We start from the raw sequence: 17,766 nt of genomic DNA on the forward strand, positions 1-17,766 counted from the left end.
ATGAGAAAAATAATATTTAGCTTCCAGGGAACTTTCCTCTGGAACCTCAGCATGTTGCTCATTTCACTGCAAAAGATATATCTATATTCTGCCATGCTATAGATGAGACTGATGTACAGAAGCTTATTCATGGGGTCATTTACTGGTCTAGGCTCAAACACAATCCCTCATTCATCGTCTCACAATAAACTGTGGTATCCTCTTGGGAGCAGGACCTTTATTTTACCATTTTGGGTGCCCAGAAAATTCCTAGCAAAGTTACACATACTTTTAAGGTAGTCAATAAATGTAGAAGGAATAAATTACTTAATGTTGTAAACTCTGCTTATCAGTACCACATAAAATAAGGTATTTTATTTAGGAAAATGTTTCCTAATCTCCATTTGTCTTTTAACATGCCACTGCTGAGATTAAACAGGTCTATGAACCTTTGCCGTGCTACATTTTTCACAATATAACCTGTCAATTAAATGTTGATCTCCATGCCAGTACTGTTAGGACAAAGTCATTTAAGTCTGGCAAATTGACACAGATTCAACAAACGCCTCTAATTGAAGTTTTACTATGTTTATTAGCAAAAACACAGCTACAAAATGCAGTTTAATAAACTACATTAAATAATCTAGAGTAAATCTTGATACTATGTTATGATAAGACAACAAAAACATTTTCAAAATGCCTACTTGTTGCTTATAGAGCATTAAGTCCCCTCCCACCAACTGCTAGGTATGAATCCAGGGCCTTGGGCATACTAGTAAGCACTCTATTGCTGAGCTACACCCTTAGCCCATAACTAAATTTAGAATGATGTAAGTGGGTCTAGGAATGCAAATGGTAACCATTGCTTAGGCTCATTAAAGTTTCCCTCCAGGAAATTCTACTAGTAATAAAACAGACTATCCTAAGCATTTCAGGTCATTTTAAGTATGAACCTTTGAGTTAAAAGGTTGTCTTCATTGTATTCGGAGATCTGATATCTCCACATATTTTGTTTTATAATATTTAAGTTTCTTAGAATCAGACATGGAGATGGAAATTTGCAGGGCTGTGATTTATTGAGGGCAGAATCTCACGATATGCCTGTGACGGGAGGAAGGCAGGACAGGACAGGGTAAAAAGTCAGGCAAATATCTGAAATGTACATGAAGCTGCTCACTGCAGAGCTCTGGAGCAAAAAATCCCATTTTGAGACAAGACAGCTGTGTGTGTGCATATTCCTAAATTAGGAGAAATGTTACATATTCTCTGACATCTCAAAGGTGAATCATTAGCAGCCACCATGCCTGGCTTCACTTCCTTTATTCATCTGCCCCAGTCTAGAAACAGGGATGTGGGCGGAGCAAAACTCTTCAGCTTTCCTCAGGCAGAGTCTTCAGAAGTGGACTGTCAGGGATCTTTTCATGAAGCAACTCTTTCCTCTAAACAGACCTGAGGTAACTACGGAAGATCTCAGGAGCACCAGAACAGATCAGATCTAGAAGTTTCACATATCCCCTCCCTGTCCGACCCAAGCCAATTAAGAAAGACTTAATGTCTATCCTGGTGTTGAAGAATTGCAACCATTCCAGGGAAAGTAGAGGATAGCTAATCCTGCATTACAAAGTCTTTCTAAAGTACCTTCTAAACCTGGGGAATCACCACAGATGATACTTGGAAAGCAAATTCCTGGAGGAAGCCCCACTTAGGAAAATTTGGAGTTATTTCCAGAAGTGGTGATACAGGTGTTATTAGGGAACATCCACTCCATTCTTCTAGGAAGCCAATCAGGTATGGCCAAACCAGTACTTCATGGAAAAAAAAAATACTACTCACCATCTATTTTGCAAATTCTAGAATTTGTTTATGAAACTCTTCCAAGAAGTCTTATGGAGATATTTTAAGAAAGTGTAAAAAAAATAAGAACAAAGAAAAAATAACTCAAGAAAAGCATTTCATCTTCTGATTCTGTTTTGTAACTGGATAAGCTTTTTAGTTCACACACAGAGACAAGCACACACACTTTGATACAAATACATATGGCTAATATTCAATAATATGAGTAATCCACCAAATAGTAGAAGTAATTTTTTTCATATAAAGCAGTTGAAACATTCATCTTTTTATCAAAGTATAGACTGTTCCATATCTAATAACATTCTTTTCCATGATGGAGATTTAAGGGCTCAGGCTGCATGAAATACCAACTTTTGTCACCTGCATTAAGACTTGATTAGGATTCAATGATATATTTATATATTCACAGCAGAAATACAAAACTTCTTAGAGAAGAAGGCACTCTGATGGAAAATGTCAATAAACAAATATAGTCTAACTCTTGCATTACTGCCAAAATGTCAGAACTCTTAAAAGAATATTTTGGAGATAAAAGCAATTGAAAGGAAAAAAATGAAAAACATGTTTAATACATGCCTGATAATTTGTCATTTCTGAATTTTGAAAAGTTTTCCAACTTGGAAGTTTAAGATGGGGAAAGTAACTGGCATTTGACAATTTTTTACATCTGAATGAGTTAAAATCAAAGATATATGAGGAACTCAATTGGTAGAGTTTGCATTTTAATCTGCGTTATCTGTTTTGCATAAAATTCATTTTTCTTAGTGAACTGAGACAGAATGATCAGCTTATCACACTTTATCATGTGGTAGGTAAATTATCAGTTAGAATATTCATTCTCAGATTTTGCCACTGGTGCTGGGTAGCCTTGGTTTAGGTTATGGGGATACCATAATGAACAAAAAAGACTGGGCTTATATGGAGTGTTTGTATATTAGAGTGGTTTGTTCAAAGAAGATTGAGATATATTATTCAATTCCATAATACATTTTCCATGTTCCTAGAAAACTATTCAGAACCTAAAAACAAAGCATACATATACACCATCAGGCTACCTACCTTTATCTCTATGGAGAAGTCTCACTTTATTTATTTATTTATTTATTTATTTATTTATTTATTTATTTATTTATTTATGGTACCGGGGATTGAACTCAGAGGCATTTAACCACTGAGCAACATACCCAGTCCTATTTTGTAGTTTTAGAGACAGGGTCTCACTGAGTTGCTCAGTGCCTCACTTTTGCTGAGTCTGGCTTTGAACTTGTAATCCTCCTGCCTCAGCCTCCTGAGTTGCTGGGATTGCAGGCATGTGCCACCATGCCTGGCTTCACTTCCTTTATTCATCAAAAGAAAGATTATTGTACACAATTGCAGCACAACTCTTCATTTCTCTGGTTGTAGCATTGCACCATATGTGTACATGTACCTAGGGTAATGAAAATGCATTCTGCTGTCATATACACCTAATTAAAATTAATTAATTAATTAATTAAAAAATAAAAAAGAAAGATCATTCTAGATATGCTAGTATTGACAAAGATTAAGACTTAAAGTCTTGATTTCCTTTAATATTTCAGGTAGAATGTGTTTGGTAGGACGACAATAAACACAGTCTAGTTGTCTTTCAAGTACTCATGGCTCTGGATTTGATGATCAGTCAATTAAGTGTACTCCCAGTTAGTTACCATTGGCTTGGGAGAGAAAGGTACATCCATCAGAACATTTTAAAGTTTATTTTGTTAAAGTGAATGATAAATAAGCTTATTTGCTTATTATACAGTAATTGATAGGTAAACGGGAGCTATAAAAGGTTTGAGTAATATAGGGAAACACATTAGAAAAGCTGGATTTGTTACAGATAACAGAAATAACTTACATTTGAATAATCAAGATATTACTGTATTTGGCATCTATTCCACGGTGTCAGTCCACACTGATGTTTCTTTTCTTTTTTAAATATGGTACTGAGGATCAAACAAAACCTTGTACATACTAAACATACACTTTACAAAATTCAGAACAAAATCACCCATTGTTAATGACCAATCTGATAAAAAATGTGAGGAAAATGGATTAGTTTTCAATTAGCTAAAATGCACTGACATAGGGGAAACCAATAGAATGTTTTGCTGCATTAAAAGTATCTTGAAAATTTACAATAGATGATTATTCAAACCTATGAAAACCTTGAGAATGTATGTTTCAGGTGCAGGCTGAGCTACATTTTCAGCCTCTCTTTTCTTTTGTTAAATTTCTATCTATCTATCTATCTATCTATCCATCCATCCATCCATAACTGTTACATGTAAAAGTATGTATTTATAGGGTACAGTGTGGGATTTCAATACATGTATACAATGTATAATGATGAGATCAGGTTAATTAATTAATTGATTAATTAATCAGATTAATCTATCAGCTCAGATATATATCATTTTTTCTGTTGGAAATATTAAAAATCTTCTCTATTAGCTTTTTAAAAATATTCAATTACATTATATCAACTATGATCATCTTACTGTGTGCAAGGGTGCTTTTTTTGTATTGGTTGTTTTTAGTTATACATAACATTATAATTCAGTTTTACATAATTATATAAGAATAGGATATAATTTGTTCTATTCACTCTCAAGTGCTTCTGCTTTCCCTCCCCACCTCCCTCCCCCGTTTCCTTTCTTCTATTCTATGAATTCTTTCGCTATTTACTTATAGTTTTTGTTTTGAATTAGTGTCTTGTAGATATACATGATGGTGAGACGCACTGTGATAAACTCATATATTTACATAGGAAAATTAGTTCAGATCCATTCCCTGGTCTTTCCCTAACCCTTCCACCCCCATTTCCTTCATTCCCTCATACTCCACTGATCTTTCTTCTATTTTTTATCCCCTTCTCCCTCTTTTTTTGGATTTTGCATATTGAAGAAAACATGCAATCTCTGACTTTTTGGGACTGGATTATTTCACTTAGCATGATCGTCTCTGGTTCCATCCATTTACTGCAAATGCGAAATTGTCATTTTTCTTAAATCAAGACAAGTCCTCTTATCCATATCCACTACCAACTAACACAGTGTCATTTTAACTTAACTGGCGGATATTGGAAAGAACACTTATAACTGCCACTTTTAAGAAATAAGTAACAGAATATAAATGGAAATTTCTTATAAAGTTTACAACTAATTGTATTTTCAGTGGAAACAATGACTGTTTTGGTCTTACCCACTCCAATATTTCCTATCTGGCTTTCAATCTCAAAACCAGCAGTGAGCTGCTGCCAATTACAAAACTATTATTATTCAACATAAAACAAAATAATACACCACCCAAGTCACCTAAAGTTTAAGACTGGAGAGGTATAAAGATGATGAGTCAGACAGTTAATTGGGAATTTAAGAATGCTCTAAATTATGTTCTTAATGAAAGAAGTAAAATATCAAAAACAAAATTCAGAACAAAATCATCCATTGTTAATGACCAATCTGATAAGATATGTGAGGAAAGTGGATTAGTTTTCAATTAGCTAAAATGTACTGACATAGGGGAAAACACCCCCAATACAATGTTTTGCTACATTAAAAGTATCTTGAAAATTTACAACAGATAATTATTCAAACCTATAAAAACCTTGAGAATGTATGTTTCAGGTGTAGTTATAGAACTAGGTAGAACAGAAACCAAATGCTAGCAACAATAGCATTACCCTTGGCCTGGAAATGCTTCAGGAGTTTTATTTTCCATAGAAAATGCTCCAGAGATTTTTGTGTCTACAATGAAATTAATTTTTCTCACTCCTCCCAGTTTACCTTTTCGCTTGACACTTATAAATATTAGGCATGTTGACATTTGCATTCCATTCAGTAAAATTTAATTTTTATATTTTTCTTCCTAACACTATATTTCTTTTTACTTTAACAACCATATAAACCTCTTCACAGATCTACTTGAACAACATTTCTATTTTCTAACACTGAAACACTGTCATTTAAATTTTACTTTCTCTATTACAAATTCAAATAAAAATAAATCAGTAGTCAATGAACATAGGACTGGTTATCTTGCCAATCATATTTTATATACATCTACCAAAAAAAATCTTGGAAACAAACTCTTGGAAGAAGGATAATTTTAGAAGTACTTCCAAATCATCCTACACAGCTTTAATAGCATAGAGTCAATCTTTTGTATTAGAAAACTTTTCAAAACTTGCTTTCGATGTTGTGAGCTAGAAAAAAAAGTGTTGCTAATGCAAACTTTTCCTAAGGCTTCTCTGTTTTTTTTTTTTACAACTATGATAGGCTGAAAATGGTCACAGATTCCTTAACTCATTTCCCATGGAGAAGAGGGTTTCTGTCTCCCTCAATTCTGGAGTGCTTCACCAATGCAATAATATAGGTGAAAAGATGCTGATCTAGCCCCAGGACCCAGGCCTTAGGTGATTGACAGCTTTTGCTTTCAGGATCCCTGAACACCTTGAACTTCTGGAAGATAACTTAATGGAAGTCACCATGTTGGAAATGTCATTGGGGCAACCTTCAGACAGGTCAGAGACTGCAAGAGAATGCTTGACTACCCCCAACTTTCCCAGTCCCCAAATCAGTGTGAAATAGCTATTATGAATCTGAGATTAGTTTTGCCACAGGGCTCTGTCCATGACCATGGCAATAACAATAATAAAATGGCTGTTTTAAGTCTTGAGATAGTTTATTTATGTTCAGTAGATAACTGGATGCTTCTCCCAAATACTTATGTACCTTGTGCATCTCGGTGCATTCCTTCAAGATCTAGGGAAGATTCTAGTAACATCTCTGTAGACCTCAAATCTGTGAATCTGGGGTAGAGTGGTCTAAGTACTATACTTTCAACATTTTCCCTATGAGATTTACTTTCATTCTGTACCTGCTGAATGGAGTTCCTTGTGATAAAACTCTATTCTAATTCTGTTCAGGTTTTCAATTGATGTTGTTGTTTTTCCTGCAAACACTGGTAAAAGCATTTTCCCTTGTAATTCCTCTCTCCTCATTTTGACTTCCAAAAAACTTAGGGCCACATAATGACTTCATCAGAATACCTATTCACTTAAAACTAACAAGAGTTCTCTGGAACTTATATTCAAACCTGGAGGATGCTACCATGAACAAGCTCTCCTGGAGCTGGTGTTTGAATCAGGGAAGAGAAATAGCAATGCTTCAACACATGGAGTGATTGAGAAACTCTTTTTGACAAATGCTCTGAAGAAAACAAACCAGATTAAGGTGACTGAAGATAATTAAAAGCCAGTTCAGACAAGGTGGTCAATGAAAGCATCTTTGAAAAAATGACATCTCAAAAGTGACACATGCAACAACAAAGAGGGAGCTATCCAAAGACCTGGGAAAGTGGCCCAAGCATAGAGAAGGGTATGTGTAAAGGCCCTAATGTGTGAACCAGTGTAGATGTTAGTTCTGTGCATTTGTGTCTTGTTTTCTTTGATCTTGATTTCCTAATTCATTTCTATTTTGGGGTTCCTGCTCTTATGCTACCATTGTTTTACTATGTACAATAAGCTTTGTCTCTGCTGTCTTTGATCTCTTATAGAATGAAGCAAGATAGGCAGAAGAATTGCATGATTTTAACAGGAAACTATTACTTGCTTTCAGGGCTACCACATTTTGCAATATATTTTAGAAAATTTAATTAGCTGGGGGTGCATCTCAGAACATGTACCTAGCATGTTTGGGGCCCTGGGTTCAGCCTCCAGCACAGAAAAAAAAGTGTTAGAAAAATTTTAAATTATAAAAATTTAGCTTTTGAAGTTGGCCTCAAAAAAAGTAAAACAGGAGATTTATAAAACTACCTTAAAACTTGAGGGACTGGAGACTAAAACTGTATACTGAAGAATTTAAATGATTTTTGATTAAAAGTAAATTGTAGCACATTTAGTAATAAGTTTTATTAATATGGTATTATCAGGTAGAATTATGTGGTTAGCATTAGATTACTATTGATCAGCACTGTTTTAACTGAAACTCATACTCCAACTTTCTGATTATGCTTTGTACATAAGTTTGCAAAAACAACTCTATTATACATAATCTCACCTGCCAAGTAGCCTACATTTTACATGCACATACACACACACCCACAGACATTTTTCCAATATAAAAAACTGTGTCCTTTGTAATTCAATTGCCTTTTATTTTTCTGTATGAAAATGAGAACTATGAGAGGCATTTTCAAAAATAGTGGGACACTTCTCTCTATAATTGGGACTATCCAATGTTGGCTGGACAGTTAAGTAATTTTGAAAATATTGCTATTATTACATTCCATAAGGGGGAGATTATGGAATGTTCTACAAATACATTTTTGAAAAATGTCCTTTTTGTTCATTGATGTCAGTTAATGGATACGCCAATTTGTGAAGCTGGACAAAGTACACAAATTTTATCCTGGGGTTATAGCAACAGTTTAATATGATTTCTTCAAGCACAAACAAATTGAACTATAGAGGAACACAGATTTTATTAAACTATAAATAAATGACAGTTAAAATAATTCTTTAAGCTGTGGCTGTTCATGAAAATTTGCATCAAATCACTATTAAATGTTTTTTATTATAAGCCTGAAAGTTATCCTGATATTAAATTTTTTTTCATAGCAGAATATTTAGGTAGGTTCTAACTCCAACCTAGTAAAAAACAAAACAAAAAATTAATCCATAGTCACAGAAAGCATTGACTTTCAGTTCCTTTCTTTACCTGAAAGTTCAGATCATTCAAATAATTTCTTAGTTCAGTGCCTATTTCATGATGTTCAGTGTTGTTATTTAGATGGGGGATAGAGAAAAATTAAAAAGGCATATGCAATCTAGTGGGAGAAAAACAACTAGTATATGAAAAAAATCCCCTTAAAATTATAATGAAGAATTATTATATATAAGGTAGCCTATAATTAGTTTTGAGAAAATTAATTAAAATGAACCAAATTAAATGTATAAGCAAGGAAGAGCGGACATGAAATGTTTATTAAGCATTCAATTTGGTAAAATCAAATCAACCACAAACTAGTAGCAACAGGAATTTCTAGGGCTTTACCTTATAACTACAGGACAAAGAACACACTTAATGACCTTCAATAAATAATATATGGATATTGAATATTAATATTCCTGAAAAAGTGTTTTAAAGTAAAATATATGTATCAAAAGTCATTAATTTAAAAAATCAGAATGGTTGGAATTATCAAATTCTTACTATTTAACATTGGTCTTGCCTATTAATAATTACATCAGAATATAGATATTTTAAGGCACTTTGAAAACAAATATCTGATGGTTTTGTTTTCTGTCTGGTAATAACATATTATGAAAACTTATTACTAAAGGTAGATAAACCATAATTTTGTTAATTAAAAGTATGTTAATTTTTGTATGTAATAGTAAATTTTCAGTTTCAGTTCCTTAAGTTGAGAAGTAGTTTTATGCCTCCTATTTTTGTTAAAGTCATCTTTAAACCAGTCTTTATGGTGGTTCTCAAACTATACAACTTGATTCTTCAGAAGGAGCCTTCAACAAGCCACTGTCAGATTCCCGGGAATTACCTAGTTAAAATCTAGAGGTCTTGATAGGAAAAACAGACTTCTGTGGAAGCTATCAACAACTACAGGACCCTCCCAGTTTGTGACCCAGTCCACACCCAAAGACTATAATCTGTCTATACTAAGAAAACAACCTAAAAATTACAGGCATGTTGGAGAATGCCTCTTCAAAGATAAACATGCCTTTCTCAGTGATGCCTTTTGGAACACCTCCTTCCTACTCCTCCCACCTCCATGCAGGTCCTGATGACATATTTTTTTCTAACACTTCAAGTTTGTTTCCTCCCCTTTCATTCCATTTCATTCCATTTTTGTGAAATGAAAATGTTTTTATTTCTTGGCCTTCTGGTTGTTAACCAAACTTGATTTCCTGTTCATTTTATAGTGGTAGATATGAGCTTAATTATACCATGATTTCAACCTCTGCCCAGTTTGGGTGCCTGGCTTGTCACCAAGTCATACTTGTGGAATCATTTGGTAAGCCTTTGACACTGCCGGGCTATAAATCCATTTCTTAGTGCTACATTTTTGAATATCTGAACCACTACCTGGAGACTCCGGAGATGAAAAAGGCTTTAGGTCTAGCCAATTCCTCCTTGATTTATCCACCTTCATTCATCCATGTAGAAAACCTTTAGCAAACCATCACATTAAAGCTCAGCTCAGGGGATACCTATACTAAGAAACACCAGAAGTAAGATTTGAAAAGAAACATGTCAGGCACTTTCTTGCATTGATGTATGTCAAGCTACAGATTGGGTTCCAGACTTTTCTGTGTGTCTCTCATTTCGGATCAGGGATTACCTGGGCATGTTTTTCACATGGGTGGATCAGAGAAGTATCAGACAACAAGTCATGCGACACATGCACATTGACATTTCTATAATACTGCATCCACTAGCATTTTGGACTGTCTGAAGCATATCATAGCACTAAATCCATGGAGAAGTCTATTACATTCACCCACACTCTGCCAAGGCAAAGATGGAGAGCAACAAAATTGTGAGATATTGAATACAACTATTTTCCCCATACAACTTACTAGTGTCCATTAATAGTGGTAGATTCCAGAATATGGAATATTCAAACTTACATAACATGGGGATTACTTCATGTTAGCTAATGTTTTACAAGATCTTATAAGTTTTAGAATCACTGCATCTTCTGAAATATATTTCAGCCTTATCTTTTATTGCTGACAATGTCCTACATTTATCTTTAGGTTACACCTTCTATAATAAATCTAGAAATGTTCACATAAAATTTAAAATTCAATGGTGTAATTTGTTATCAATTAGCATTCTAAAACAGATAAGGTTAAATCTACAAGTATGATTGATAATAAAAATTAAGGGTATTAAACATGTAAATTTATCAGGCATGTCATTCTATCATATTTTGAATACATGAACTTCTTATGTTATGCAGATATTCTTAGAAAAAAACTATTTCAAAATAAAATACATGTCTATTTTGGAATATTATTTGGAGTATTAATACTCAAAAATAGAAAAGGCTTATTTTGATTAGGGTTGTAAATTCAGCTTTCCACATTGAAAAATTAATAGGAACAGAAATTCCAAGTAGTAATTAGCTAAAGAATCATGCACAAATGCCACAGTATAAAATTGGCTCTGCAAACCATATAGTAAAATTTTATTTTCCCTTTCTTTTTTTTTAACAAGTATAATACAATGAAATTTATGGAACACCAATATATAACATCCATGAAATTTTGACTATTTTTAATTTCTGGAAAAAACACTGCTAAAATTCGCAAGGTTTTAGGTCATTAATAACTGGGAATATTGTTTCATTAATTAATATTTCATAAAAGGTTATGCTTTACATTTTGAAATTAGCAAAATTCCAAGGAAACATTTCCTATACTTCATATCTTCCAGAAAAAAATATGAAAATTATAACACTTTAAAAATGCTTATTTTTATGGGCCTGGGATTGTGGCTCAGAGGTAGAGTGCTTGCCTAGCATGTTTGAGGCACTGGGTTCGATCCTCAGCACCACATAAAAATAAATAAATAAAATAAAGCTATTGTGTCCAACTCCAACTAAAAAAAGTTTTTTTAAAATATGCTTATTTTTAAAACTGTTTTCCTTTCTACAGTTTCCCAAACATATGTAAAAATTCTGTGTTCATTCAAGAATGCAAACTGAAAACTGGCACTATGACTGAAGAATAAGAGTTCATTTATTTGTTCCTGTCATCTCTGTGGCTTCTCTTTCTTTCATTTTCAAACCATTGCCTCCAAATAGAATGTCCAACATCCTAAATCTACTCAAGTTTCATTGTGAAGCTTCAACTGAAACCGACCCCTCTCTTCACTACTTTATTACTGTTCAGACCCTGTTCCATATTTAAGCCCTTATTTTCTGTATTTCAGAATGTAACACCTTAGTTGTTTATATTGTTTGTAAATTTAATACATGCATCTCCAACAAATGCCCAGCAACTAACCCTTTACATTCATTATTGTATTCCTTAGCATGATGTCAAGCATTAAGTAGTTCTTCACTAAACACTTAACCCTTGTTTCTGTTTCCTTCACTTGAGTTCTAGCCCAGTGGTATGAATTGCTATCACTGCAAAGGAACAATAGGAACGCCCTTGCTTATCATGTGATCTTTCCTCTGTTGAATTATTGATTCAATTTCCTTTAGGCAAACTTTTTACTCAACAGATTTAAAGCAGAAAGCAACTAATAAGAATTTGGGGGGAAGAAGTTGAGAAGAATTCATGATGAAGAGGAGCTAAAGACAGACGGAAGAAAGCAGTACTTACATGGAACTGAATAAATTTCCTATGTTTTCTCCCAATTATTTTATACCATCCTGGAAGACGCAGGTTTAATAAAAATAACAGGTTTGGGGTGGACCCATTATATTTCTGTCTGTCTGTCTGTCTCTCCCTGTTTGCCTCCAATGGTGGGGCTCAAACCCTGTGCCTTATCCATTGTAGTTAGTGGCTTTATCACTAGGCTATACACTTAACCTTTCTCTTCATCTTAATATCCTAATATGAGGCAGAGCCCCAAACTAGTAGACAGGAAAGGAGACAAAATCTTATAATTAAGTTGCTCTGTTGGTTTTCAAGACTTGCCTCCCACTTAACAGGGTCTCTCAAAACCGAATATGTGCTGACACTGCTTGGGGATCTTTATCAACTGGAGATTCAGATTCAGTAGATTGAATGGCCTGAGATTCTATGTATCTCTAAAGACTGCAGGTGCTGCTGGTACATCTGGTCTAATCTACTCATTAGACTTAGGCCAAAGATGCTGATTTAGTTGGTCTGGGGTAGATCTTGAACATCTGCTCTCTTTAGAACCTTCTGTGTAATCTAAAGTAGATCTTAATTTCAGAAAAGTTGGAATGGCCAGTCAACTTTCTGACAAGAATCCTTTCCCACAGCTGGCATTTGAATAGTCCTTCACAGAAAGAAAATAATGCGATTGCAGATTTTTTTTTTTTTAATAACTGGCCTATATTACGGGGTGGGTTCTTTCTTTCCATCATTTTGGGCTTTGTGTGGTATGTAAATATAATACTTTATACTTTGGACATCTCATACATACAAAAAAGAAAAAAAAAGCCATCGTAGTTCAAGACAAGAGCAAACATTTTAAGTCTTCTCTATGAAGTTTGTGCCAGGAATTCTTTGCATCCACCTCATCTAGTATATTTTAAGAAATGCAGATTTTCATTTCCCACTCCCAGACTCATTGAGCCAAAATTTATGTTTTTAATAATGTTCTAAGGTGATTTGTGGTTTCACTAAAATTTGAGAATCCATGCTTTAATGAAGGAATTATCTTGCATGTTTTCAAAAGTTTCACACAGAAGCATTTGATAAAAGGGAAAGTGTTAATATTCTGTCCAAAGCACTCAAGAAAATTAATGTTAGCAGCCAGCCAGAATGAATAATATAAGGAGAAGAATATTGGATCCTTTTTTGATTTTTTTCTTTCTTTTTTTTTTTTTTTTAAGCAAGGCGAAACTGAGGTTACCCCCAAGGAACAACATACCCATTCTTCAAGGTGAACAACAGCTTTGCCCCATGAGGTGATGCTTCATCAGATCAACTGTACTGATTCAGGCTGATACACTTGAACAAGGACTGAATGATTGGTCTGTGGATTCTAGAAGAGTGAGCTGTAGAATCTACTCTCTAAAACTTTTATTGTGCATACTTTATCTCTTCTATAGTCACTCCATATCTTCTTGAAATCCTGTCAACTGCTGTACTAGAAAGTCAGTGGTTATGGTTTAGATATGAAGTGTCTCCCAATATTCATGTGTGAGATAAGGCAAGAATGACCAGAGGTAAAATGATTGGATTATGAAAGCCATAACTTAATTGGTGGGTTCATCCCTAGTATGAATTAACTAGGTGGAAACTGTGTGCAGGGAGTGTGTGGCTGGAGGAAGTAGGTGACTGGGGGCTTGCCTTTGAGGTTTATATTTTGTCCCTGGTGAGCAGGTCTCTCTCTGCTTCCTGGTTGCCATTCCCTGAGCAGCTTTTCTCCACCATGCCCTTTGGCCATGATATTCATCTGGAGCCCAGAGATATGGAATCAGACAAACATGGAATGAACCTCTGAAACTGTGAGCAGAAATAAGTTTTTCCTCCTCTAAGTTGTACTTATCAGGCATATTGGTCACAGTGACACAAAAGCTGACTAAGACCTTGGCTCAGGAAACACTCTTGCAAAAGTAACAAACAGTAGGAATGGAGCCCAAATGACAGCTCCTAGGTTGGTGTCAGAATTGACTGTAATAGCCTTAAACTCAAAGTTTGTCTCACAGACCTGCAGCATCTGTAGAATCTCAGGTCTCATCCTAGAACCATGAATCAATCAGAATCTGCATTTTGGTAAGATGAAAAGTAGTGGTATATGATGCAGTGTTAGATAATGTCCTCGTGGAGGTGTGGAGGAGCAGCCACGTGCATAATTAAAAGTCACAGAATTATTAATATGATGGCCAAGTGTGGGAGGAAGACTTATTTCTAGAGAAAAGATTATGCATAGGGTGTTTACCAGTCATTCTGTATTAATTACTCCTGTTATCACATTCTACCTTAAATTAGATTATCTGATTAACTGTTTTTATGTATTCCATACAATTTTTGCTCTGCACAAGATATTAATTATATCCTGGATGAAATACAGCCATTTAAATAGGCCATGTGGATTGGATTATTTTATATGTTCCAATTATCTGAAAAACATTTTCTTTTTAAAGAAGACAAGGTGTAAGGGAAATAATCACATTTGAGACTAGCTGTGTGTTGCTAGCTTCATGACTTTGAGCAAAGGCTAACCCTCTCCTTGCCTCGGTTTTCTTAGTTTGTCAAATTGTGGTTTCTTGTAAGAATATCTCTAGATTTTGATTATATCTTTCATAGCACTGAGAAAACCCCACAAAATAGTTTTTGAACAACAAAATGATTGCATGAAAAAAAATCTTCCAGGCTCATCATGGGTACTCAGTAATATTAATTGTGCCACGTTTTATCTTAATAATTTAATATGTTCTCTGTAAGACCTTTGGTTGCAAATAGGCAATATCCCATTTTAAAATTCATATACTTATCATTCCTTGCTAAATGTATAAAAATATCTATATGCATGTGTGTAGTTATGTATGCATGTGATATTGTTTTTGGCAACTGTATAGAAGATGTGGCTTGAATTAGATAATATTTAATTATGCCTGGTGAACTTCAGGCAAAAACAAGAGGACATGCAGGGATGATGATGGTGGGGTATATATGAAGGTAGTTTGGCCCTTTGGGGAACAATACTGATCACTGAAATTGTTTGGAATTTTAGCCTGGTCATAATAAAAAAAAATAGGTCCATCTTGGTTATTCTTATAATTGGATAGAACTGAGATTATTATAAGGTTACCCTTATAAATTAAAATTCTTTACAGACAATGGACCTCTTCATTCTCAACTGGTGCCAATTGTTCAAGGCCCAGAAATGGCAAACCTGAGTTCCCAGCACCAATGCAGAACCCACAACCTACAAAGCCTCATCCTTCATGGTGCTGAAGCATGGGTGGAAAGCCCCAAGAAGGGCGGCTTTACAGATGCATGGACAGAACAATATACTGGTCAATAGTAGTATCCTGTACAATTTGTTCTCAGCCCTGCCACCTTCATCATATTCTCTACCACTCTCCCTCTTACTCAAGTTTGCTGATTTTTATTTTTTATTAATAGTGATATTAATGAGCTATTTTTTCATACAGCCACTGAAGAACTTTTTTTCCCTAACTATAACTTAGTACCCATTAATCAAACTTTCCTCTTTCTCCCCTACATACCCTTCCTAGCCTCTGGCAACCACCATTGCACTCTTAACTTCTATAAGAATAACTTTTTTAGATTCCACTTATGTTGTGAAATATTTGCCTTTCTGTGCTTGCCTTATTTCACCTGACATAATGATCTCAGTTCTTTCCATGTTGCTAGAAATGGCAGGATTCCATCTTTTTATGGCTGAATAGTATTCCATTATGTTTATGTACCACTTTTCCTTTTTCCATTCATCAGTTGATGAACACAGGTTGTTTCCATTTTTTTTGGCTATTGTGAATACTGCTGCAATAAACATGGGAATGCACATGTCTTTTCAATATACTAATTTCATTTCCTTTGGATAAATAACTAGTAGTTCGGTTGCAGGATCATATACTAGTTCTACTTTTAACTCTTTTTAGGAACCCCCATAGTGTTCCTACAAAGGCACTACTAATTAATATTCCCACCAAGTGTGCAAATGTTGATCTTCAAATTTGACCAGTACACTCCTAATTCAGGGTCTGTCTTTGGTGATAAGGGGCAGGGATCAGGGGTAGAACCCCAGGTTGCTTAACCACTAAGTCACATACTCAGCTGATTTGATTGTTAATTTTGAGACAAGGTCTCACTAAGTTACACAGGGCCTCTCTAAATTGCTGAGGCTGGCTTAGAACTGGTGATCTTCTTGCCTCCCTAACCACTGGGATTACAGGTGAGCACCCGGCCTGATCCAGGGTCTTTGTCTCTGCTGTTCCCTGTACCTGTATTACTTTCCTGCCAAATATCCACAGGATTTCCTGTCTTAATCTATTCATGCTTTTGCTCAACTGTCTGATTCTCACACCCCCTTTTCCATGGCATTCCATTTCTTCATCCTTTTCTAGCTCTTTACCCCTGTGTATCTTTCTTTCTGGTACTCAGCTCTATCTGGCATTAGATAATATTCCTATTTGCTGATTATTTACAATAAATTTAAAAAGACTGTCTCAGAGTTCCACCCCTCTTTTTGCCACTGGAGCTTTGGAAGGAGCTGAAAGTTGGATGATGTTCTTGCCTAATTTACAACACATTCCAGGTGACAGACTGACGACAAGGCAAAATCATAGCAGGCATTAATTATCTGAAGTTTTCTTTGAGCCATCAGTGATGATCTGGAGTTTGTTCTGATCATTTCTTGATTTTAAAAATAGCCCAATATGTTTCCATTTGAAAAGAGAGTAGCCACCTCATACAAATGAGAGCTACGTTCATCCCTACGTTGGTGCACTCAGACTGCCTCCAAGAATGAGGCTGCTGATCTCCCAGACTTTGCGAGAATCCCGGAATACACTTCGAGAAAAATGACATCATGCCTTAACTCATCTGAATCACATTTTTGCCCACTGAGCATTTCAGACAAAACCAATTACATGATGTCATTTTCTATTTTAGAAAAGTGGCCAGGCACTTGGATGGATATTTACTTCCCATTAGTGTCCTAGAGCTGAAGCAGGCAGCTGGATCTTCATGCTAATGGGACCTGTTGAAATGAAAACTAACAAGGCTGGGCTGTCAATATCCATTTTTTCGCTATACATGATGCTAAGCTACTCAATTTGATGTGCAAAGGAGATTTGAGAGATACACATATGAGCTGGTTATTTGTTTTGTAAATTGAGAAGACATTCTTCGCTCAATAAAATTTGCCTTTCAGTAATGCCCCAAACATCTTTGAACTAATTTGAAAAGATCTTATTAAGGAAATTACCTAACATGTTGATATATTAATTATCAGACTGAGATTTAAATGTAAAATTAATATGCAATATGTGCGTGTGTATTTTTTTCCTTTAGAGGCGATTAACTCCATTACATTATTCACATTGATATCAACATGATAAATATGAAAAAGCAAATATGCAACTATATAGGTCAGAGATACACAGGATCACAAAACCCCATCTAGTTTTCCTTAAGCACACATTGTACTACTTGTCTGAGTGTGCCTTGTGACACCTAACCACATGCGACTGACATCTAGCCAT

The 17,766-nt window shown here is 34.9% G+C and overlaps 1 protein-coding gene across 3 annotated transcripts in view; it reads right to left on the bottom strand.

The window, feature by feature from the left end:
- Positions 1 to 17,766, bottom strand: part of Plcb1 (phospholipase C beta 1) — a 714,003-nt gene that overhangs the window by 383,889 nt on the left and 312,348 nt on the right. The window lies entirely within an intron of this gene.

This window comes from Marmota flaviventris, chromosome 2 (assembly GCF_047511675.1).
Source record: "Marmota flaviventris isolate mMarFla1 chromosome 2, mMarFla1.hap1, whole genome shotgun sequence".
Lineage (NCBI taxonomy): Eukaryota > Metazoa > Chordata > Mammalia > Rodentia > Sciuridae > Marmota > Marmota flaviventris.